This window comes from Ricinus communis, chromosome 6, assembly GCF_019578655.1.
Source record: "Ricinus communis isolate WT05 ecotype wild-type chromosome 6, ASM1957865v1, whole genome shotgun sequence".
In the NCBI taxonomy this organism is placed as follows: Eukaryota; Viridiplantae; Streptophyta; class Magnoliopsida; order Malpighiales; family Euphorbiaceae; genus Ricinus; species Ricinus communis.
In genome coordinates this window covers 2,335,594-2,361,224 of record NC_063261.1, presented here as the reverse complement: position 1 = coordinate 2,361,224, position 25,631 = coordinate 2,335,594, and positions in this window count along the sequence as shown.

Here is a 25,631-nt window from a genome sequence, read left to right as displayed (position 1 = left end):
ATCAATCAAATAATATAACAATAAATAATAATAAAAATAAAGAATAAATGAATAAACAAATAATGACTAAATTAACACAAAAACAATTCACTCTAGTTCACCGTTACTGTTTCCCCGGCAACGGCGCCAAAAACTTGATGGGCTCTTTATGCAACCTACACCTAAGGCAGTGAACCTACCGATGCAGCCTAGCACTAGTGAGTATCAAGGTCGTATCCCTGGAGATCGGGTGAACCTAGAGTTACTACTGCTTGCTATGTTATCTAGTCTGAAATAGGGTGTGAAAGTTCTAACATACCAGCTAATGGTTATGAGTACAATTAAGTAAATGAAGGACAACGAACAATCAAAAGACAATTGCAAAGAGAGAAACAAACCCAAAAGGGAGCCTAAGTGATGGAATTCTAAAGATGGATTTTATGGATTACCGATCTTGCTTACCCGTGCCTAAATCCTGAATTCAATCATGGTTCCTCTCTCGAGCTTACCGAATTCCTAAACCTGCACTAACCTAATGGAATCTCTTCCTATCGGATTACTACAGATTAGCATTAAGTATGATTTAAAACTATTAAGAGTTATTAATTCTTAATCCGGCGAGTAAATCAACCTTATCTCTAAGTGTTAACTACCAGTCCTTACTATTCAATGTCCAGTTGTAACAAGCATTTCTCAATGCAAGAAACAACCCAATAAACAATTAATTCAACGTCTCAAATTAACTGAATCAAACTTTTATTACTAAATAGCAAGAAGATTGCAAGAATGACAATTATAAAACTAACAATTAAGCATAATCCATCAACAAAGGTGAACCCCAATGGGTTCAAAAGATCTAACTACTCATGTTCATGGTTAAAGCAATTAGTGAACAAAATAAGGAAAAGAAAATTAAAGGCATGTACACCCTGCTCTTTTAAGCTGAATGAAAAACCCTAAATTTGCAAATTCAAAATCTCAAACCCTAGTTGCCTCTTGAATGCTCCCAAAGTTTGTCTTGATCTTCAATTCGATGTTGGAACAAGTAAAATTCCTCCTTCAATTGATGAATTTGATCTCTCAAGGTCTATAATTGAGGTATAGGAAACAATTGATTAAGTGTGTGTCTTGGAATTGAGTCCAAAATTCGTCCTATTTTCCAAAAGAATTCAAAATTGCCTATATAGTTGATTCAGCATGGCCGGAGTCCAGTGATGATTAACTGCCGAGTCCTGTTCGACTCCTTCCAGGCCGTGCCCAAGCCGGTCTTGAGCCACCACAGGCCGTGGTGGCTTCGGAAGTCGTGCTGAAATGGCACAATTGGGGATAGCTTCTTGGCAATTCAGCACGGCCGGAGTCCAGGCCATGCTCAACCCTCGGGGTGCTAGTCCTCGCCCAATTTGATGGATTTTGGTCCGTAATCACACGTATTTCCCTCGATTATTGATGATGTCCTTCGAAAATGGCCTGAAACGAGAAAGGAAACAAAAGACAGGTGATTCTAGCATAAAATGGGATAATCATGCATAAAAATGTAAACAATCGGGCATGAAAACATGTGTAGTATGATGCTTATCAAGAAGGAACTTGCACCCAAGATTATGTCTAAAGAGTCATCACTTTTCTTTTTTCTCACTTTGGAATGAAGAAAGTAGTGAAGAGTGATGTAATTAAAGCCCATGGTTAAAGGATGTTTTAAGAAGACAAGGTTGGTAGAGGTAAGAAGTTTGAATAATTTTCAATTACGAAAACATTCATTCTCAAGAAGATTTTGAGAGATGGACAAAGTGGTCAATGAGAAAATAGGTTAACTGCATGGGTTTGTTGTGGATCATGCAATAAAGAATGCATAGATCTTTTTAGGTGATTTTCTCATTGCCATCATACCTTCCATGAATAGTAAGGGTGATGATCCTATGAAGGGTATAATGAAGAAGACACTTAAGTTGGAGTTTTTGTCTAGTTTTATTTTTATAGAAATTTCTTGACTAAACTTATTTGGAGATCTCCTAGAGCGGTGATGCCTTGCTTTTGGAAGTTGAATATGGTAGCAACTTCACTTCTTGTGAGGGAGAATATCTTACCAAAAAGGTTGAAAAAGATGCCAAAATATCCAAGGTATCCTCCTTGACTCTTACTCACTTCCAAAGAACATAGGAACTCTAATATAAGTTACTTTTGGCCATCCATGCTTAGGTATACAAGCTTCTCCATTTGAACATTGTTGAGATGCTTGAAAACATCTTCATAATCCCAAGTTTCTTAAGATCCGCGTTGAGGGGAACCCTTGATGCTTCTAACTTTTTCTTTGCAATAACCTTGTATTTACTTCTTGCTTTTTGGCTTGTGCCCTTCATCCTTGTTAGGGTGTCTAAAGAGGAGGCAAGCAAATCTTTATCTAGGACCTTACCTTCGCCCTTCTAGCCTTGAGATGAAGTTTTCTTTGGAGCCATGAGAATGAGATGAAATAATGAACAAGTAGAGAAGACTTTGAAAAATGCTTTTCAAAGAGAATTTTGCTTTGAGAGAATAGGAATGAGTTAAAGTTATCAAGGAGTTATCAGGGGGTGTATTTATACACAAAAAGTTGTTAAAAAATAGTAAAAAAGCATTGAAGAGGTGTAACTCCTCGTAAATTGTTCAAAATAACGATAAAAGAATTATAGAAATTGTGTAGTTCACGATTGCAAGCATGGAGTGTGACCGTAGATTTTGAATTTTTGTTAGAATAGCTAGTTTGACTAGCTTCACAATCGCGATTGCTAGGGTGTTGACTATGAAAATGCGTAGAATTACCTAGAAGCAATGCTTCAATTCTCTCTAGTTTTCACGACCGTGCCTTTGCATCACGACTGCGATTTTTGAAAATTTAGCAAAAGTTAAGAGATCTTAAAGAGAAAAGATATTAGTTTTTTAGTCCTATGAAACAAGTAATTCATATTGATGTATGAATGGATGCAATGACAAGGAATGCATTTATTGGCTTCTTGTATGGTTCTATTCAATCAAATTCCACAAACACAGAATCAAACAAGACATTTCTATTTGAGACAATTTCCATGAAACGTACCTAGTTCCTTTCTAATAAAGTTTAATCTATCTTCACTAAGGGGTTTGGTAAAAATGTCAGCAAGTTGATTACTGCTATCAATAAATTCTAGCACTACATCACCATTTTGGACATGATCTTTGAAAAAGTGATGCCTAATATCTATGTGTTTACTCCTAGAGTGTTGAATAAGGTTCTTAGATAAACTTATTGCATTAGTATTATGGCTAAGCACTTGGTCACAATCCTTAAGTTTTTATTTTATCCAAAGAATTTGAATACAACAACATCTTGCCGCAACATATTCTGCTTCGGCGGTGGATATGGCAAACCGAGACTTGCCTTTTGCTAATACAAGATACTAAGCATTCACCTAAGAATTGGCAAGTTTTGGAGGTACTTTTTCTATCTAAGAGACTACTTGCATAGTCGGCATTGGAGAAGCCAACTATGTTAAATGAAGTATCCTTGGGATATATAAAGACTTAAATGCATACTATCATGCAAATATTTCAAGATTCTCATAACGGCATGCAAATGAGACTTTTAAGGACTAGATTGAAAATGAGCACACAATCAAACACTAAACATAGTGTCCAGTCTAGAAGCCATTAGAAAGAGTAGTGATCCGATCATACCTCTATATTTCTTCTAATCAATTGGCTTACCTTTTCATCCTTGTCCAATTTTGTTGATGAGCTCATTGGTGTCTTGGCAATCTTACATCCCTCCGTTCCAAACTTTTTGAGAAATTCCCTTGTATATTTGGATTGATTGATGAAGATACCATCCTTGCATTGCTTGATTTGCAATCCTATGAAGAACTTGAGTGCATCTGTCATGCTTATCTCAAATTCCCTAGACATACACTTAGAGAATTCCTCACACAAAGATTCATTAGTACCACCAAATGCTATGTCGTCAACATAAATTTGAACAATTAAGTTGTCATGCTTATGTGTTTTTATTATTATGCCAACCTTCCCTTTCGTAAAGCCATTTTACAATAAGAAAAGTGTTAAGCCTTTCATACCAAGCTCTAGGAGCTTGTTTCAAACCATACAAGGCTTTACTCAATTTGAAAACATAGTTTGGATGTTCATGATGTTCAAAATCGAGAGGTTGTTCAACACACAATTCTTCCTCTATAAAACCATTTAGGAAAGTACTTTTGACATCCATTTGAAAAATTTTTAAGATTCATGTGACAAGCATAGGCTAGCAATATCCTAATGAGCATAGGTTTCATCATAGTAAATGCCTTCCTCTTAATTATAGCATTTGGCGACCAATTGGGCTTTGTTTTTAGTAATTGAACATTGCTCATCAAACTTGTTTTTATACACCCATTTACACCCCATAATTGGATGATCTTTGGGTCTAGGAACAAGTTCACAAACATTGTTGCTCTTAAATTAGTTGAGTTCCTCTTGCATAGCAATCACACAACATTCATCATCAAGAACCTTACTAATGGTCCTTGGCTCAATTTGAGAGATAAAAGCAAGATTATTATCTAAATTTTTGAATTGGGATCTAGTACTTACACCTTTGGTGAAATCACCTATGATTAGTTCTTTGGGATGCCCCTTTGGCTCCCTCCATTCTTTAAGAATCTCTTTTGGTGTTTCTTCTTGAGGTGTCAAAGAAGGTTCAACCTGTTAATATTGAGTTTGAAAAGATTCTCCCATTTGATTGTCCTCATCATTAAATTCAAGCTTCTCAAAGTTACCTACAAATTATCAAGAGAACCTTTCACAAGATCAAGTGTACTATACTCATAAAAACCAACATTCATGGACTCCTAAACAGCCATAGACTTTTTGTTAAACACCCTATAAGCTTTACTAGAGGAGGAATAACATAAATATATACCTTCATCCATTTTGGATGAGTATTTTTCAAGATTGGTCTTGGTGTTTAAAATGTAGCATTACTTCCAAATACTCTTATATATGAGATTTTAGGCTTTCTTCCATTCAATAGCTCATAAGATATTTTGTTCAAAATTGGTTTTTTGAGAATCTATTAGTTAAATAACACGATGTATTGATGTCCTCAGCCCAAAACTAAGTGGGTAGACCATACTTACTGAACATTGTTTTAGCCATCTTTATAAGTGTTCTATTTTTTCTTTCTATAACACCATTTTGTTGTGGTGTTCTAGGGGATGAAAACGCATGAGAAATACCATTTTTATCATAAAAGGATTCAAAAGAGATATTTTCAAATTCCTTTCCATAATTGCTTCTAATTTTAGAAATACAAAAAACTTTTTCATTTTGAACTCTTTTTGCAAAACTTTTAAAAGCTTCAAAAGCATCATTCTTATGAGGTAAGAAACTAACCCAAGTAAATCTAGAGTAATCATCAATAAGGACATGCATAATGTTTTCCTCCTAGACTAACAACTCTAGTAGGGCCAAACAAATCCATATGAATTAATTGAAGAGGTCTGGATGTACTTACTACACTTTTGTCTTTAAAGGAAGCTTTGTATTGCTTTCCTATTTTGCAAGGTTTGCATGTTTTACCCTTTGTGGACTTTACCTTGCCCAATTCAATCACTAGTTCATCCTTCTTTAGCCTATGAGGAAGCTTTATGCTTGCATGTCCAAGCCTTCTATGCAAAAAGTCTTCACTAAAAGAAGCAAGACACTCAAAAGAAGTTAATCGTGTAGTTGTTGCTAAACTTTCTCCTCAAATATTTCCCTAAGGAAGTGACTTGGCGACCTTCAGAATCAAAGGTGATCTTGTTACCTTTATCACACAATTGACTTGCACTCATTAGGTTATGCTTCAAACCAATAACAAGAAGTACATTATCAATAAGAGGAGAGTGTTTCTTACTAATGGAGCCAATGCCTACAATTCTAGATTTGGCATTGTTTCCAAAAGTTATCTTTCCTTCATCAATCTTCTTCAAGTGTGAGAAGAGGTTGGCATTCCCAGTCATGTGCCTTGAGCAATTGCTATCCACATGTCAATCTCCTTCTTTCAATGTTGATTTAAAGCATATCTAAGAAAATGAAATTAGGTTTCTTTTCCTTTAAGTACCCAAATAATTTTGGCTCCTTTAGGATTAGCCATAAAGGTTTCTCCTAGTTAGAGATGCGCCTCTCTAATGAAGTAAAAGACATTGATATGCCCATTCCTCATGCAATAGTGTCATTGGAAATTTGGGTTGAACTTCTGTAGGTGGTAGTTTTGGGCGCACACCCAAATGTCTTTAGTGACTACGGTACTATAAGGCTTTCCAACCTAATCGGGAACACGCTAACTAATCACTAAGACTAGCGCGGAGATAAGAGTTGCCACCTGGGTAATCACGGTGACACTTTTACTAATGAGTGGTGTTTCTTAAATTCTATAAGAAAGCTTACGCCACAAATCCATAGATGGATCCGGAAGCCAACTTCCTTATTCATGTTTGTTAGTCTTTAATTTTATTGTTTAATAAAAGCAAACAATTTATACACAGGCATGCTAAAACAATACACATGATTCATCTAAGTTTAGCCTATTTTATTCAAGCCTAGCCCATATTAGAGTTGTTAGTCAGTTATGCATGTAGCCCACTTAGTCTAGCCCAATTACATGTTATGCTTTTGATCTCCAACATCTAGATCTAATGGACTACTTATTATGATAAGGCCCGTCCATTATGATCCTAATCCTAATTAAGCTCCAACCTTAACTAAAGCATGCCAAGGGTTGGTAAGTCTACTTGGGTTTTAGAGTTTTAGGCCCAATTAAAGTTGGTTAACCTTTGGACTATAGTATTCATGTTGGATCTAGTTTTGATCCCAAGTCTATGTGGCCCATTTTAATTAATCAATCACCTATCACATAATTAATTAACTATACAATAAGCAAAAATAAACAAAATAAAAGCAGAAAATAAACCTAATTAATACAACCTCGCTTACAACTACGATTACAAAAAGAAAAAGACCTAAAAATTATACAAAATGCCAAAATACATCAAAAATCATCCAAAAAAATAAATAAAATGGAGGCTAGCTTTGCACAACGATCAGCTATAGGTTCCAAGCTAGTCTTTCATTGATTCTTCACTGTATTTTGCATCCCTATAGCTAAATTTCACAGACACGGACAGAGAAATTAATTAGATGAAAAAAATAGGATAAAAATATTAAAATAAAAAAAAAGGAGTCAATTGAACAATAAAAACCCTAAATTGATAAAAAATCCTAAAAAAACTAGAAGTAAAATAAATGAATAGATAGCAAATTAATCATGCAGTCATATTAAACATGTCTAATTACCTAATTATAATGGAAATATAAACTTAAACATTAATAATATGGAAAGTTTCTAATCAGATCCAAAACCCTAATTGGCAAAATTATCAAATTCAAAACCTTAGAGTTCTTATTATCATATTCAAAACCCAATTAATATACAGATTCAAAAAAAATAATCTAATCATAATAATCATAAATCATAATCCTAGTCCTGTTTCTAAAAACAAACAAGAAAAAGGAATGAAGGAACTAATTTCTAGGATGATGGTGGATGCATATTTAAATGAACCCTCAAGTTGTCATCGTAGTTGATAGATCTACGAGTCTCAAGTGATGAGAATGTAGTTGACTCAAAGACCGGGTAGTAGTCTAGTGCTGGATCTAGTGTAGAAAAACTATTGTCGATTTAGAAACAGGTTTCCAAAACACGATTCTTTCTTCAGTGGCTTGTTTCTAAAAACAGTTCTTTCTTAGTGGCTTAAGTCTTTTGTAGTCAAATAAGAACGATAGTCTCTTTCTTTCTTTTCTCTCTCGATTTTGTCTATGTATTTTCTATCTCAGTGTTTTTCAAGTATTAATATCACTTATTGTCGAATCTCAGTTCTTTATCATTCACCCTAACCTTAATCACCTCTTTCTATTTATAAAGATAGGGTTTCAAGGGAAATCCTAAGGGAGACGGTAGATTTTAGAATTATATCGATAAAAATCTAAATTTATTTTTAAGATTTAAATAATTATCAATAAGAATTATGATTATCATCAAGAAAACCTTCTAGAATCTATACCTGGATGTAAATCATTGAGGAAAATGATGTCAAAGAGCAAAAACCCAATTGGCTCTGTGTAGCAGAAGTTTAAAACTTTATAATTAGGTCTCTAAACTTGTGAAAACTATAGTTTTGACCCTCAAACTTTATTTTTCTTGATAATTAAGTCCAAATTGATTTTAAAAAGGTAATTCAAGCTATATTAACATTAACCCTAGCCTCGAATTTGCTTGTCCTTCATCTCTTCAGACCCAAGAAGGTAGTAACTTCATTATAGGGTTTTCCATTTTTTTCCTCGATATCTAAATCAGAAAAGAGTTGCTAATAGCTGCCCCTGATTTTTCAAAATTTATGAGCATGCAAATTCGTTAAATAAATTAAGACAAATCATAGACATAAAGGATATAGCAAAAGGATATGTGAGCTATAAAAGCCACACCTCGTAAGCTCGAACTTCGATCACTGATTCGATGTGGACTTCGCGTGCTTGGGTTGAGGACTTCGCCTGCTTGAGGACTTTGCTCCTTAGATTGAGAACGTCGCCTGCTTTTTGAAGGAAGTATGCCCGTTGATTTAGGATCCATGCCCATTGAATTGGGAGCCACACCCATTGAATTGGTGATTGCAGAGACTTCGCTCTAGCTATTTTCCATTCTAGGATACAATTTACCGCTTTGGGTCAATTGGATAATTTTTCACTTTCGGGTACTTAGGTTGAGATTTCCCACCTCGAGGAACAGTCTAAATCATTTTGACTCTTTTAAGAAGCTATACTAGCATCTGGCCCATCTAAGGACTAAAACATAGTTTTACTGGGCCAGGGACCAAACTTGTGATTTTCTCAAAAATTCGCCCTCAGTGTACCAATCAGGCTTCTATTTGTTTTCTACGGATATGCACCAACATTATGGACTAAAACTTGATTTCGACGGGTTGGGAACCTAAATGACATTTTTCCCCTTCCTTATGACATATATGTAGGCTTATGTCCATATTTCTTTCATTCTATCCATTTTCCTTAGTTTTCTCTATAAAGCCTTTGCTCTTTTTTTGACTTCTCCCTCAATTCTTAACCGTTTTACATGAAATCAGTCTTAAAATGGCAAGCTCATCTTCTAGATTTGCTAGATGCATTCCAATTGTACTAGAATGAGAGTTTTCTGCCCCAATTTCTCATTAAAATGATCTTGGACTTGTGAAAGGAGAGGAGATTCCTCTTCTAACAAAAGTGAACACTCATCGCGTTTCTCTATCCATCGAAGAGGTAATTTCTTGGCTTAAACTTCATTTTCTAAGATAAAAAAACTTGGTATATGCATTGTTTGCTCGAAATACATGGAATATTGCAAAAAAAGCAAGAAAAAGTTTGAAACCCTAACCTATAGAGCCGATTGGCTTTACATATAGCCAATTGGCTGTGTATAGCCGATCGACACTACACAATCGGTCATGCATAGGCCAAATGAAGGTTTTTTGGATCTTTTTATGAAACATAACATTAGATAGACATATACTTACCTCTTAAAAGTATTTTTGTATGCACATGACATTCAAATACTTGTGTTTTGACCTTTTGAGGTGATGTAGTGTCAATCCAATTTTTTAAAAATTTCTACGGCGCATCCGAGTGGTTTAATTAGGTATCTAGCTTCGTCCAAGCCAAGATTGGGGACACTGACTTTCTTTAATTTGTGGCCACACTCCTATCTGTTACTAGGAGGGTCGATCAATACTTTAGTCTACGCTTTACTCGAGAGGTGGATGGACACAACTCACACCTTCCACACTCTGGTTGGTGAGTTGACTCTCTCTCCTCTTTCTTTTTCTGCTATTACTAGTATCGACTTCTCTGGCATGTCTGTGCCATTCGACAATGCGATTCACCACTAACATTCCATTATTCGAGATAGCTTTATCACTCACTTAATCGGGTTCTTGCCGACGTTCAAGAACTAATGATGCATCACTTACCTATGCATCCCTCTCCATTAATAGGGCTTCATTCCTTAGAATGCTTGGGAGGTTGATCAGCTAGCCCGAGCATTTCTAGTGTCCCTATTTGGTATTACCTTGTTTAATGACTCGGAGAACTCATTAAACTTCCATTATCTAGCTCTTCTACGGGACTTGGACTAGGTCTCTTCTTATGATTGGGGATCTGTGGCTCTCGCATATTTATGCCATCAGAAAGACATTATCGTCCGAGGCAGCAAGAGGATCTGCGATTTCTGGCATGCAATCCATGTAAGTTGGGCACTAATCTTCTTTTCCTTAGTTCTTTTTATATAGACACTGCGTATGCTGATTCTTTATTCTGCAAGTTTGGGCTCGAGAGATTGGCCTTTTGATGGGCTCAAAGGCCATATGCATTTTATGGGCTCAAAGGCCATATGCACTTTATGGGCTTTTCCTTGCTTGAGTAGATAGGGGTCGAGGAGGACTGTTATATTGGAGTGGTCATAGGTTCACGTGCACTGCATGTGAATCAATAGTTTGAGCTAGGACATGGTAAATATAATTTATTAGTAATATTCATGCTTTATTTATACTGTTATTTACCTTTTTATAGTTTCGCATATACAGAGCGATTGGTTGGGAGACTATAGCCAATGAGAGCCTTATATGCTATCTGTAGCTGACCTCGACTAGAGAAGGATCCTACTGGCAGGACCTACCTGTGGGCAAGGTATTTAGGTGAGAGGATTTACGACTGGGAACAAGGTTCAAGTAGGCGTCGAGTCCCATTATCTCCTCCTTTTTCCATGTTATGGACAACAGATCTCTTTGGGGAGGAGCCAGCGAGATGTTTAACTGGGTATGACGAGCTTAAGGACCTTACCATCCAATCTTGGCTAACGAACTATACCTCATTCATCCCTCAGCTGTTGAAGGTTGTGCCTCTTGGTAATAATGTCGTAGCTCAGGTATTTTCTCGGATTCACTTAGAGTTCTCTTTTTGTCATGTACTGCTCTTTTAATCCTTTATTTGTAGCTTGTCCATAAGGCTTATGCTGCTCATGAGCCAATTGAAGAACGGTCCCCCCGATGCTCCAGGCCTTCCACGTCACAGGTTCTTCTACTAGTGTAGCTTCTACAGCACCTCCTACGGCCATGTCTGATGTGGTTCTAGAGATTGTTTCATTCCCTTCTGATCTGATGGTCTTGTATTGGAGTCCACTCGATATGATGGAGCACCAGCTCGCCATGGATTAGTATTTTCCCCAATAGTTCATTTGGAGCACTTGCACTCACATAAGCTACTCTTCTCTTATATGCTTTCACCTCTTGGCTTTTTTAAAAAGGTTAGTGACATATATACAAATACAGGCCTAGAGGGATCAACTCGAGCATGTTCATCGACTAGTCGATGCTGCAAGGAGACAATTCTTCGTTCTTAGTAAAGACTAGCGGGTAAGAATCAAAGTAAATTATCAAATGCAAATGTATGCATGTATATAATGCGCTAACTAATCTCCTTTTAGGTTTTCAATAGAGGGAACATGAAGGATTGCAGGGGCATTTGGACGATCGATAGTGTCAGTTTGATGCTCAGCAACGTTAGATCAATATACAAACCCTTCAGTTATCAACCTTGCAGACCCAAAGGATGGACACTGAATCAAATAACAAGATGGGTGATTCAGAAGAGAACTTTAGCTTCTAATCCTTTTTTGCTTGTACTTTTCTTATTATTGCTTGTAAAACTTGAAAATTTTATAGACTTTTTAACTTTTAAAGAGATAAAATGTGGTTTTGGATTTTGGATTATCTCCATTTCGCTTATTTCTTTTCCTTATTATTGCATTTGTATGAGCTTGCGTGCACTTAAAATCAAGTAAGCATCTGAGAAACTGCCAGAATTAGGCTAAAAATTGCACTAGGGTGCCATATAGCTGATCGGATGTATGCTCAACTGAATTAGCTATACGTACAGCCAATCGGCTCTATGGTTGCAAAGTTTGATTCAAACACTAATTTAAGGCCTATATAACCCACTAGCCTTGCTTACTTGTTCATATGCAATTTCATACTTCAAAAGTCAAAAAAAATATGTCTCAGAAAAGCGCCAAGAGCGTACAAACTCTTCTTAAAACCTTAACTAGTGATGATTGGACCAAACTTGGAAAATTCCATCTTTCATCTTTTAAGGCCATGCAACATACCAAGCTTGATTATGGGTTCCTCCATTCTACTATCAAATTTTAATGTCCAAGAGACTATGTTTTTAGATTCAACGGACAAGAGTTGTGTCCTATGCTTGAAGAATTTTCTGTTGTTCTTGGTATTCTCATGGATTCTACACATCCTATTACCTTGCTAAGACTTAATGAGCCCTTCCATGGAAAACTAGTGGATTTATTCAACATTCCCTTAACTGAGGTACTTTTCCATTCTGCTTACGAGTACATTACTCTTACTTCATTGATCTCTTATTATGAAAAGAAGGAGAAGGGCCCGCCATCTTGGATCCTGATGTTGGGCTTTTGCCTTAGTGTCCAATTTTTGTTGATTTCTCCTTAAGGAGGGGGAGGTATCAGAATCGCTAGCATTATAAATTAGGTGGAGCATGGAGCGGACCCAATTCCAGTCATTTTGGCTGAAACCATCATTGGGTTAGACATTGTACAAAACCCATCAATAGTTTGGTGGCAGCCTCATTCTCTTATAGGTACACAACCAAATCTATTTTCTCTTATCTTCTTTATTCTTTTGCCTTAACTTTTACTTAAGCCGCCCTTTTAGTTTTTTAGCTTAGCAAGCTTTTGTCTCAACTTTTGCCTAAGCCGCTCTTTTGGGTTTTCAACTTAGCTTCTTTTCTTCTTTTCTTTTATTTCCATTTATTCATCTGTTTTTGCAGATTTGGTTATGGGAGAAGCTTCAAATACTTACCATCCTAAAGGATATTGTTAAATATGAGCCCAAGCATGTGCAAACCTGTTCTGTCATTATCCTACGAGGTAATGATGGCTGGATTTCCTAGATGAAAGGCATTCCACACACCCTTTCATTGGAATTATCCTTAGTGGAGAATTAAGCATATCACACTCATGTTATACGGTGATTGTGTACCCTTAACCGGACTGCGAGCATCCACTTTCTACACTCCTTCAAGACTTTCCCATCAGTACGGGCCAAAGTAATGAATTTTGAAATTTTCTCCTAAATCCGAAGGCTTCCCACTTCGATAGAATTTCCTAGATAAGATTAAGAGACTCTAGCCCTATCGAGATGTAGAGTGGAACCTTGACTTTGAGGGTGATTTGACCACTGATGACAACTTTAAGGCTTAGGTTCAGCTTCAGATTTCCACTTCTCCCGGATTTGCCCGATTAAAGAGGACTCGAGAACTAGCTATTATATCTAAGAATGCAGATGCATATGCGAAGAGAATGAGAAGAGATTATGCTTCTTTTTAGATCTCATTTATTTTTCTTAGAACTTTTAGCTTTGTTTTTATTCAATTAGTGCGTAAGATTTTAAATAGATATACATATGTTTGATAACAGAATCTAAATAACTTTATTCATTTAGTAAAAGCCCATATGGGTACATTCTGATTTCTCGTAATATAACTCCTGTCATCAGCCAGTCTTTTCAAATTTTCTAGCTGATTAATTTCTCTCTTTTGCCTTGACTTTTGCTTGACTAGCCCTTTCAGGTTTTCTGATCAGTAGACTATCTTTTTCTATTATTCATTTTTTATTTTATTATACATGGTATTTCTTGAGACGATTATGTTGATTGGCTCAGTGAACTTGTTCCTCTCTAGGTTTGAGATCTTAGCTGCACCATTGGGCAGGATCTTCTTTACCAAGTACAGGCCTTTCCAGTTTGGCCTGAACTTCCATCTCAGGTCGAATACAGTATGTCTTGCACGCTTCAATACTATATCACCAGCTCTAATCTTTCTTGGCTTTACTTTCTTATTGAATGTTGTAGCTATCCTTTTCTAATACAAATGCATATGGTATAGGGCTTTCATTCTTTTCTCATCAACCAAAGCCAATTGTTGGTATCTTTGCTCAACCCACTGCTGCTCCGATATTTTAGCCTCCAATACAACTTTCAAAGACTTTAAATCAAAAGGCAAAATTGCCTCAGTCCCGCAAACCATAGAGTATGGCGTTTGTCCAGTTGATGTTTCCTCGGTTGTCTGATATCCCCAAACTGTAAAGGGTAATCGAAACGACTAGTCCTTGTGATTCCACACCATCTTCGAAAGTATTTTCTTCATATTCTTCTTGGTCGCTTCTACTGCTTTATTCTTTTAAAGTCTATACGAAGAAGACCTATAATGCTTAATCTTGTATTCCACTAACAGGTCCACTATCTCACCCATGAACTGTACCCCATTATCTGTCATGATGTGATGCAGGATCCTGTATCTACATATCAGGTTCCCTTTTATAAATTTGACCATTTGCCTTGCCCTCACAGTAGTGAATGACTCGATTTCGACCCATTTTGAGAAGTAGTCAATTACTACGACTATGAACTTGTTCGAGGGAGGTTTTTATCTCATAGATAATGTTGATCCCTCAAGCTGTAAAGACCAAGGAGATGTTAAGTTATGTAGCTCAATTGGAGGCACATGACTCAGGTCACTATACAGTTGGCATTCACGGCATTTCCTCAATAGTGCTATATAATCTTTCTCCATTGTTAACCAATAATATCCTTGTCGTATGATCTTCCTAGTTAACACTATGTCATTTGTATGAGGCCTGCATACTCCTTTATACATTTCCTCCATCACTAGTTAAACTTTTGCTTTAGTCACACATCAAAGCTGTACACTCGACACCATTCTCCTATATAGGAATCCCTCATGGCTGATGTAGTTCCTAGATTGAATCTGCAATGCGTATCTCTCTTTGGTTGTCACTTCTTTTGGATATTCCCTACTTTCTATGAACTTCTTCAGATCGTAGAACCATACTTTCTCTTATAGTCCCGTCTGAACTTGCATTATATGATCTCCTTGATAACAAGGCACACCTGATTTCATGATCACCAAAGGCTTCATTGATAACCGCAAGGGATTGACCAACATAGACGACATAGTAGCTAGTGCATCCACCATCTGATTCTCATCTCAAGGCAATTGTACAAAGGAACACATGGAGAAGATCCATACTAAAGTTTTGAGATAATTGACGTACTGCTTCAGCCTTTTTTCTTTTATTCCCATTCCTCAAGGGCTTGTTGAATTCCCAGCATAAAATCCTTGTAGGCCATCAAATGCTTAAGTCTGCTTAAGTCTTACTGCCGCAACCGCTTCTAATCCAAATAAACATGCTTCATACTCTACCATGTTATTAGTCACTTTAAAGTCCAATCTCTTGGCCATTGTCAGCATCTCCCCTTCTGGCATGATCAAAACTACTCCTAAGCCTGCCTCTCTCGTGTCTAGAGCTCCATCAAAGTACATCTTCCATTTATCAATCTCGATTGCCTTTAAATTCTCATCAAGAAATTCTGTATCCCAAGGGTCATCTACTTCGATCGCGTTTTGATCTAGAAACTCAGCTACAGCCTTACCACCTTCTTAGTGATGTAGTCTTTGTCGAATTCTATTAGGAGTACTAACCATCTAGCCAGCTTCTCCATAAGATATGGAGTTTCAAATATGTACTTCAGAAGGTCTAATTTTGAAATTGCTTGCACCTTATAAGACTGAAAGTAGTGCCTCAACTTTCTCATAGCCCATATCATGGCTAGGCACGTCTTTTCCATGAGATTATACTTTGCTTCGTAAGGCAGTAACTTCTTATTGAGATAATAGACCACATGCTCTACATCATTGGATCCGCACTGTGCTACCATTGCTCCCATAACTTCCTACTCCAAAACCAAGTAAAGGATCAGCGGCTTGCCATCTTTCAATAGCTTGAGTACCGGGTGGCTTCATCAGATACTCCTTGATTATGTCGAAGGCCTTGTGATAGTGTTTATCCTACACAAGGGGCTGATGTTTCCTTAAAAGCTTAAAGATAGGATCACATACCATTTTGAGCTTGGAAATGAACCTGCTGATGTATTGCAAGCATCCCAAGAAACCTATGATTTCTTTCTCGGTCTTCGGTGATGGCATCTCTTGAATGGCTTTGACCTTGTTCGAATCGATCTTTATGCCCCGCTGACTTACTATGTCCTTAATAGCTTCCCTGATGTAACTCTGAATACACTCTTCTTCAGGTTGAGTCTCAGGTTACACCTTTCCACTCGTCCTAAAAGCTTATCAAGAGCTTGAAAGTGCCCTTCCCTTGTTGCAGACTTTACCATCATGTCATCAACATACACCTCCACCTCTTTGTGCATCATGTCGTGAAATAAGGTAGTGGCTGCTCTCTAATAAGTTCTCTCGCGTTCTTTAGTCCAAAAGGCATTACCTTGTAGCAATATGTCCTTAACTCGGTATGAATGATGTCTTCAGCTTATCCACTATCGCCATCATGATCTGGTTTCACTTAGAGAACCCATCTGTAAAGGAGTACATCGCATTTGAAGCAGTACTGTCGACTATTACATCTATATGGGGAAGAGGAAAGTCGTCCTTTAGGCATGCCTTATTCAAGTCCCCGTAGTCCACACAAATTCAAACCTTACCATCTTTCTTCGGGACTAGAACAATGTTCGCCAACCATTCAGGGTAGTCAACCATATTAATGAAATTGGCCTTAACCTACTTAGTGACCTCTACTCATATCTTCTCTGTCCATTACGGAGTCTTCTCATCTTTTGCTTAACTAGCTTGATATGCAAATGAGTCGGGATATAGTGCTCTGCTATTTTCCTGTCTAGACCTGACATGTCATCATAGGACCAAGTAAATACCACTTTTCTTTTTTCTATTATTTTCTCGAATTCTCTCCTCTCCTCAAGAGTCAAATCATGAGCTATCAAAATGTTCCGTGGATTTACATCTACGCCTAAATTAAATGAATCAACTTGTATGGAATTGATGTCAAACATGCACATATTATGATTATCAAAATGCACACTAGCATTAGAAAAAACATCACACAAGTATGCAAAATCATTCATATCATTAATCTTAAAGAGAAATAAAATATCATCCTCATAAGTGTCAGATATTATTACATCATCATAAAATACACCAATCATATATTCTCAATAAGCGCATCTAGTTCCTCTTAGCTTATCTTTTCTGAATGAGTAGCAGGCTTTTCTAGTTTCAGCTCTTCTATCTTGGTGGTGACCTTCTCTCGGACTTTCTTGATATAGCTCGACCATCCTGTCGATAATTCGGTTCTTGAAAATCTCGAACCCTGGTACTTTAGTCCCAGCTATTAACAGGTTCGAGCTCCCCAAAAGTAGGGCTTGTACTCCTAGACGAACACGTCTTTTAGACTCTTGCCCTTTGTCTTGCCTTCATCTTCTTCTTTAGAATATAACAAACCTCGTTAAATCTTCTGACCTTTGATGTCCGGCAGCTCCATAACAACCTATTGATTTTTTCCCAGCCCCATTCTAGGCATGAAGTTCATTTTCTTAAACATGCTAGCTACTTTAGGATCCATGTAGTCCTCATAGAAAACAACCACTTGGAATCCAGTGGGGGCACCTCTTTAACAGCTTCTTGAATTGTTGAGACAATCTTACCACTTTTGACATTGATGGTGACAATCTCGCCTTCATGAGGGAATTTTACCTTCTGATGTACTATAAAAGGGACTCCTCCTAGGGCATGGAACTATAGCCTTTCCAATAACAGTGCAAAAGTCATCAGGATGTCTAAGACAATGAACTCCACCCAAGATTCAATAGAACTTGTCTTCACTAGTGCTGAAAATGTCCCTTCTACATCTATTTTTTGTCTCGTCATAGGCCCTTGTGACCTTGTTTAATGGTTTTAGGTCCTTCATAGTCATCCCTAGTTTAGGGAGTATGCAAAAAGGACAAATGTTGATAGCTGACCCATCATCAACCATTACACATGGGGTTGTCTGTCCTTTCATTTTTGCTGCTACGTAGAGGGCCTTGTAGTGCTCTCTTTCCTCAAATGGTAGGTCTTTATCTGAGAAGGTGATCATCTCGATGGTCTTGTCAATTACTGTTTTGATCATCTCCTTAATGGTAGCTGTTGCACTTACACTTATACTAGATAAGGCCTGAATTAGCCTCTCTGTGGTCTGACAAATGCATCAGTAGTTCCCAGACATTAGCTGTCTATTTCTCCTTCTTCCAATGTACTAGCAACACGGTATCCCCATCTTCAGGCATTTGCTTCTCTTGCTTCAGCTCTTATACCCTGGCTTCTTTACCCTTTCCAACTAGTTCGACTTTGGAATCACTGTCTACCTAGATGTCCTTGGCCTCAACATCTTGAACTTCACTCTCATTCCTAAAGCTATACCAGATGTCGATAGCCATGACCGACTTCTTTTCCTTTTCTTTCCAGACCTTTAGGAGGCAAGGCTCACAAGTGGCTTGATCATCATCTGATCCCCAACCACTTGGCACTATATCCTCAATTCGAAGGGTGGCCTTGAATATTGAACCTTAAAGTCATATTTGCCTGAGGATTGCCCAAGCAAGTCTTTACACTCATGTCTAGGAAGTTGTTTAACCTCCCATTCTCTAGAGTTAATTAAGTCCTGAACTAAGTGCCTAAGACGGTTGCACTAGTCTGTCACATCCCTAACAGCCTGGTAATACTCACACCATTATGAGGTTTAAGATTTCCTTTTCGGGATTGGGGCTTAAGCTTCCCGCTCTATTTCAAGTGTCAGAACACCATGGATAATGGTGCCTTTAGCTCAGTGAAGGTTGTTTATGGGCTATCTAGATTGGCTTCTAGCTCGATTTGGAGTAGATCCACGAAAGAGTTCATGATCTCCTCTTCGCTGAAATCAAGGTTGATCATGGACACTTAGCTTGGGGGTGGTGTATTATTATAGTTTGGTAAGGGGTTCCTTCTTGTGCTGGATGCAGTTATTGATATGGTGGCCAAGTGCTTGTTAGAATTTACAATAGGTGTTGGGTTTGTATCCGGGTGCGTTACAGTTTGGTAGGTTCTTTAGGGTGGTAGGTTAGAGCATGCCATTCTGAATCAATCTCTGAAAGATTTTAAATAGAGGTTGCTTGAAGTTGGAGAACTTCCTTGGTTGATGTACAACATTTACATTTAGGGTCTTGCCCCCCCCCCCCCCCCATCTTGGTACTTCACCCTTTCGCCGATTCTCATAGTCTTTCTTTGTCATTCTCTATGTCCTCGACCTGTAGCCCATCATGGTGTAGATCCATGAAGATCTTAGGTTCATCATTTGCAACCTTTCGACCCATCTTGGAAGAATATTTCGAACCGCCATACGAACTTGGTCCTTTTTAGAGGGTTTATTCTTTATCAGTCCCGCCTTATTCCTCCATATCGTTAGAAAATTAGAGAAGGACTCATTTAGCTTCTGATTAATGGATTCAAGATCCTAATTGACACTTCCAAATAAGTGTTGTAGTCATACTGGTTGACAAAAGAATTGCATAAATCACGCCATTCAACTTTGGCGGATTTTTCCAGATCATGATACCAGTTGACAGCAGGTCCTTCAAGTGATAGCATAAACAGCTTGACATTCTAGGTCATGCTCAGCTGAGTAGTTACCATGATAGTTACATACTGCTTCAGACGAACCTTCGGGTCACTAGTCCCGTTGAAATTGTTCATCTCAGACATCCTGAACTTCATAGGCAGCTTGTCTTCCCCTATCAAAACTAGCTCTTCGAAATTATAGGTAGTGTCCAAACCTTTGATTTCCATCATATCTTGCATCTTGTCAAGCCTGGCGCTCAGACCACTCATAACTTTATTATTGGAAAAGGCAGTCTCCCTCTTAGCTTGGTCTAGTATGAACTCATCAAACTCCCATAAATTTTAGGGCACTCCCCTTCTAGCTGGGTCTTCAGCATTGGCATTAATATTAGCCACAACAGCAGTAGCAGCTGTAGTGGTGGTAGCAGCGGCCTCAGCAACAACAACAACCGGGTCAACAGTAATAGGGGGTCAGTCAATGCAATAAGATCAATAGGTGTGGCTTGATTTGCAGCCATCCTGGCCAAGATTTTTTGGAGCTCTTCTGGAATCACACCCCTCAAGTCATCAATGACAACATTCTTAAGGATCTCGACGTCTTGTTCATTAGCTCTTTCATTGGCCATTTCTTTGGTAGCTTGACATCTTGGTCTTTTTAGGTACTCTAACACAGCTCTGATTCTTAGAGAAATGGGCACCCTTTCCAATCTCCCACTATCTTGCTTCTTCCAACCCACAGGAGAGTCTATATGGATAGAAAACAAAGGTTAGTATGATGCATGATGCATGTGCAATGCACAAGGACATACAAAAAAAGGTTAGCACATATAATGATATACAATTCATCCTTCCAACCTTATTGCTCTCGCACACGGTTCATAGCAGTCTTTCCTACATAGGATTTTGGGTTCGGGCTTCCTATCAACAGGGGATAGTAGGCCCGACGCGCACGCTATAAGCTCTCAAAGCATATTAAAACAAATAAAGTGACATTTCTCAATATTAGCATAAAAGCCTGCAAATTTTGGGCTTGGGGCTTGATTCCACATTTCTAGGCCAATGCCTTTCAATACTTAGGCTTAAAATACTGACAAGGAAAAACATCTTACATAGTAAGCAACAAGGCACCTAACGACCCAAAAAGCACTTAATCATGATCACCTTTTAGGCCTACTTGGGTATTGAGCATTTACTTGTAAGAATGAATTCCTTGCAATGGATAATTAATTGCAACTCTGGAAAAAGGAATCCAGTCAATTTTTTATTACATAATATTACATAAAATCATTCATATATGTGTAGACATGGCTAACATTTTACATTTTATAAGATCTATACATATAAGATTTTTTTTATATGGATCTGTTTGATTCGTTTGATTCTTACTCGAGCTGGATGATGAAAAATTATCATGTTTGGTTCCTTCGGAGGATGGATTTATAAGAATTCACCTATCCTAATAACAAAAAAACCTGACTTGAATGATCCTGTAACTACAGTCATTACCATGAGTTAAGTCTTAGATAAGGATAAAAGGCTCCCCCAAGCAAAAAGTGTTCTTCCTTGGCTCGTCTCCCACTCAAGGATCCATGCGACAAAGGAAATTCACTCATTACTTGTGAGTGATGGTAGCCAATGTTGCAATTTTAGGATTTGAGTGGAACTAAAGAACTGCTAGTTGATGCCATCGAGGCTATAGGAACCAAAGTGTACAGTGTGTGAAAGTATAGTGATGCGAGAATAATCTGTTAAATAATAAAATTAAATACAAGCATACACTAGAATCAGCTTCTCTTATCCCTAGCGGTGTTGCCACTATAGGCGAGAGTCTCGAGCGCGCACCAAAGAGTCCTTAGCGACTATGGCACTCTAAGGCTTTTCAACCTAATCAGGAACAAGTAAAGGCACATAATCGCCATATACCTTAAGTGTGACAGGCCTGATTCTCCACTAGGAACAGGACCATTGAATAAGTGTATCCAAGATGCCTTTCATCTAAGAAATCCAACCATTATGGTCTCGCAAAGTAACAACTGATCAAATTTGCACATGCTTTGGCTCGTATTTATAAATGTTCATTGGGATGGTCAGTATCTAGAGCTTTTCATGCAACCAAATATGTAAAAGGAAAAGAAAAACAAAAAAAAAAAGGAAGCTAAGTTGAAAACCTAAAAGGGCAGCTTAGGCAAAAATAGAGTCTACTAAGTTGAAAACTCGAAAAGGGCGGCTTAGGCAAAAATTAAGACAAAAAGCTTGCTAAGTTGAAAATCCGAAAGGGCTGCTTAGGCAAAAATTAAGGAAAAGAATAAAGGAGAGAGAGATTTGGTTATTGTGGGCAGCGGTTTCAGGCTCGAATTAAGGAAAAAAAATAAAGGAGAGAGAGATTTGGTTATTGTGGGTAGTGGTTTCAGGCGCGCACCCAAGTGTCTTTAGTGAGTATGGCGGTGTAAGACTTTTCAACCTAATTGAGAACATGCTAACTAGTCACTAAGACTAGCGTAGAGATGGGAGTCCCCACCCGAGTAATCATCGGGACACTTTTACTAATGAGTGGTGTTTCTTAGATTCCATAAGGAAGCTTACGCCACAAAATCCAAAGATGGATTCGGAAGCCAACTTCCTTATTTGTGTATATTAGTCTTTAATTTTATTATTTAACAAATTACTCCATATAAATGCAAGAAATTCATACACAGGCATGCCAAAACAACATACATAATACATTTAAGTCTAGCCTATTTTATTCTAGCCCAACCTGTATTTAGGTTTGTTAATTTAGCTTACTAGTCAATTATGTATAAGGCCCACCTAGTCTAGCCCAATTACCAATTATGTTCTTGAATTCCAGCTTTTTAAACCTAATGAACTACTAGTTATAAGAAGGCCCATTATTTGTGATCTTAATCCTAACTAAGTTCAAACCCTAATTAAACATGTCAAAGCCCGCTAGTTTACTTGGATTTTAGGGTATTAGGTCCAGTTAAGGTTGATTAGCCTACTAGACTACCAGATTCACGTTGGAACAATTTTTAGTCCTAAGTCTATGTGGCCCATTTTAATTGATCAATCACTTAATCATATATTTGATTAACATATAATAAAATAAAAAATATAAATAAAATAAAGCATAAAGTAAAACCTAATTATTACAACCCGCCTAAAACTACAATTGCGAAAAGTAAAAGACCTAAACCTATACAACAACTAAGAGTACATCAAAAAAATTGCTAAAAATACAAAAAATGGGAGTCTGGCACGAACAATCGATCTACTCTATGTGAAGAGCTAATTGACTCTAGGGCCCTTAGGCAAATTTTCATCGATTTTCCTTCAATCCTCAACACAATTTTGCATTTCTAAAGCCGGTTTTTTCACATGCACAGACATTAAAAATCATTTAAAATGAGAGAAAATAGATTAAAAAAATCAAAATAAAAGAAACATAAGCCATTTAAACCATCAAAACCCTAAATTACTAAAAGAAATCCTAAATATTACAAACTAATAAAAGGCAATCAAAACAAAGGCTTTTACAGGTTCAATTACTTAATCACAATGATAAATGGATCTAAACATTGATCCTATAACATGTTTCTAATTAAATCTAAAATTCTAATTGGCAAAACATCATATCTAAAAAAAAACCCTAAGTTCTTATTATTAGATTCGAAATCCTATTAATCATGCATATTAAAAAATTAATCTAATATTATAGATCAAAATCCTAATCATATTTCTAAGAACAAATAGTATACAAAAATGAAAGAAAGAAATAAAGAACCGATTTTTATGATGAATGTGCATGTATGGTGGAAGGAACCTTCTGACTGTCATCGCGAATGTTGGATCTGTGAGTCTCAGGCAATGAGGAAATAATTGAATCGAAAACCGAGAAGAAATTCAGTGTTGGATCTAAACTTAGAGAAACCTTCCGTCAATTGAAAAATAGTTTCCAAAAATGCTCTTTCTTTAGTCACTTATTTCCTAAAATAGTTCTTTCTTTAGTGACTTGGATTCTCAAATGATGGCTATGACCGACAGTACTTTTTTCTATTCTTTTTTATTTTCTCTCTATTTGTTCTCTTTCGATATTTCTTCTCTTGATTTCACTTACAGTCAATTTTTAGTTCTTGGTTCCTCCTTGAAATTCTAAACACTTCTTTCTATTTATAAAGGTGAGGTTTCAAAGAAAATCTTAGAGAAAGCGATAAATTTTATAAAATATCGATAAATATTTCATTTTATTTCTTAGAATTTAAATAATTATTGATAAAACAATGATTTTCATCAAGGAAACCTTCTAGAATCTACATCTAGACGTAAGAAGTTCAAAAAAATAATGTCGTAGTGTCAAAATCTCAATCGGTTCTATGAAGAGTTGATGGGCTCTGATGTTCGTAAAATACACACATCTAAATGGGGTTTTTAAGATTGATTTTATGGACATTTGGATGTGAATTGGTCTCAACACTCACCTTATACATATGTTTGTGTGCATTAGGTCCAAAAGAGGACAAAGGATGAAAAAGGAAAGAATTGGAGCATAATTGGACGTCAAAGCTGTCGAAACGAGCTAAGTACGAGCATGAGGAAGCTGAACATGGCCGTGTTGATCTCAACACTGGTCGTGTTCTCAACACGTTCACAAACATGGGTCGTGTTACCAACACGGGGACAAACACGGCCGTGTTGGACATCAAAGAAGAAATAGATTTTAGGGAGCACGGCCACAAAGAGGAACACGGCCAGGAACACCATCCCGTGTTGAGAACACCCCCAGGAACACGGCCGTGTTGGAGGTGACAGGGGGTATTAATTAAAAGAACGAAAAGAGAAAGAGAGGAGGCTAGGGTTAGAACGTCCCAAAACCCTAATTTTTCTCTCCCTAAGGGTTTTCTGAGCTGAAACCAAGGGAAAAGCAGACTTGGATCAAGGTTTCAATCAGATTTCCTTGAAGGATCGAAGATTGGGCAAGGTTAGTTGATTGATTTTCAAATCGAGCAAGAGGAACAAGAATCGATTCAATTGGAGCAAAAGGATTTGGGGCTGTTTACTCTCATCCAAGGGTATAATCGGGTTTTCTCTACCTTTGCTTATTGTTGTAATTGAATTCTTGTATATTTGAGAATGAACATGATTAGCTAGATTGATTAAATCCATTGGGATTTCTTTACTATGTTGGCTTGATATTATATTATTGGATTGTTTGAGTTAGTTTTGTATTCTTCTTGTTTTCAGTATTAATAAGATTATGCATTATTCATGAGACGTTGTGAATTGTGATGTTTAGATTGCTTTATGAGATTGAGAAATCCGTTTGGCAATTGGAATTTTGAATAGCAAGAACTGGTTAATAATCGCTTAGAGATAAGGATAATTAACTAGCCGGATTAAGAATTAACAAAGCTTAATAGAGGCGGTTTAAAGCTTAATGCTAATTTAAGAATCAATCGTTAGGAAGAGATTCCAACTTTAGGTTATTAGGTTTAGGAATTTGGTTATCTCGAGAGAGAAACCGAATTCGGTTAAGAATTCGTCCACGGGTAGCATAATTAGACTCACCGATCCTTTATCTTTTGTTTGATTGCCAACTAGTTTAGATTCCCTTTGGGTTTGTCTTCTTGTCTTGATTATTTCACTTATCAATTACTCCTACATCTCCCTTAGAACTTAGCTCGTAGTTAATAGTTAGTTTAGAATTTATTCATCATCCATTTTAGGTTAATATAACAAAGAATAAAGGAGTAACTCTGGGCTTTCGCTTTCCCGAGGAATACGACCTTGATACTCGCCATTAGTGCTAGACTGCATCGATAGGTACACTGCCTTAGATTGTAGCTAACACGAGTAGCACACATCAGGCTCTGTAGAGAAAGCTGAAAAATTTGCAATGTAGTCCCTGATTTTTTTAAAAATTATTTTGACCCTCAAACTTAATTTTTCTAACAATTAGGTCCAAATTGATTCCAAAAAGATAATTCCAATTGGATTAACCTCACCTTAGCCTCAAA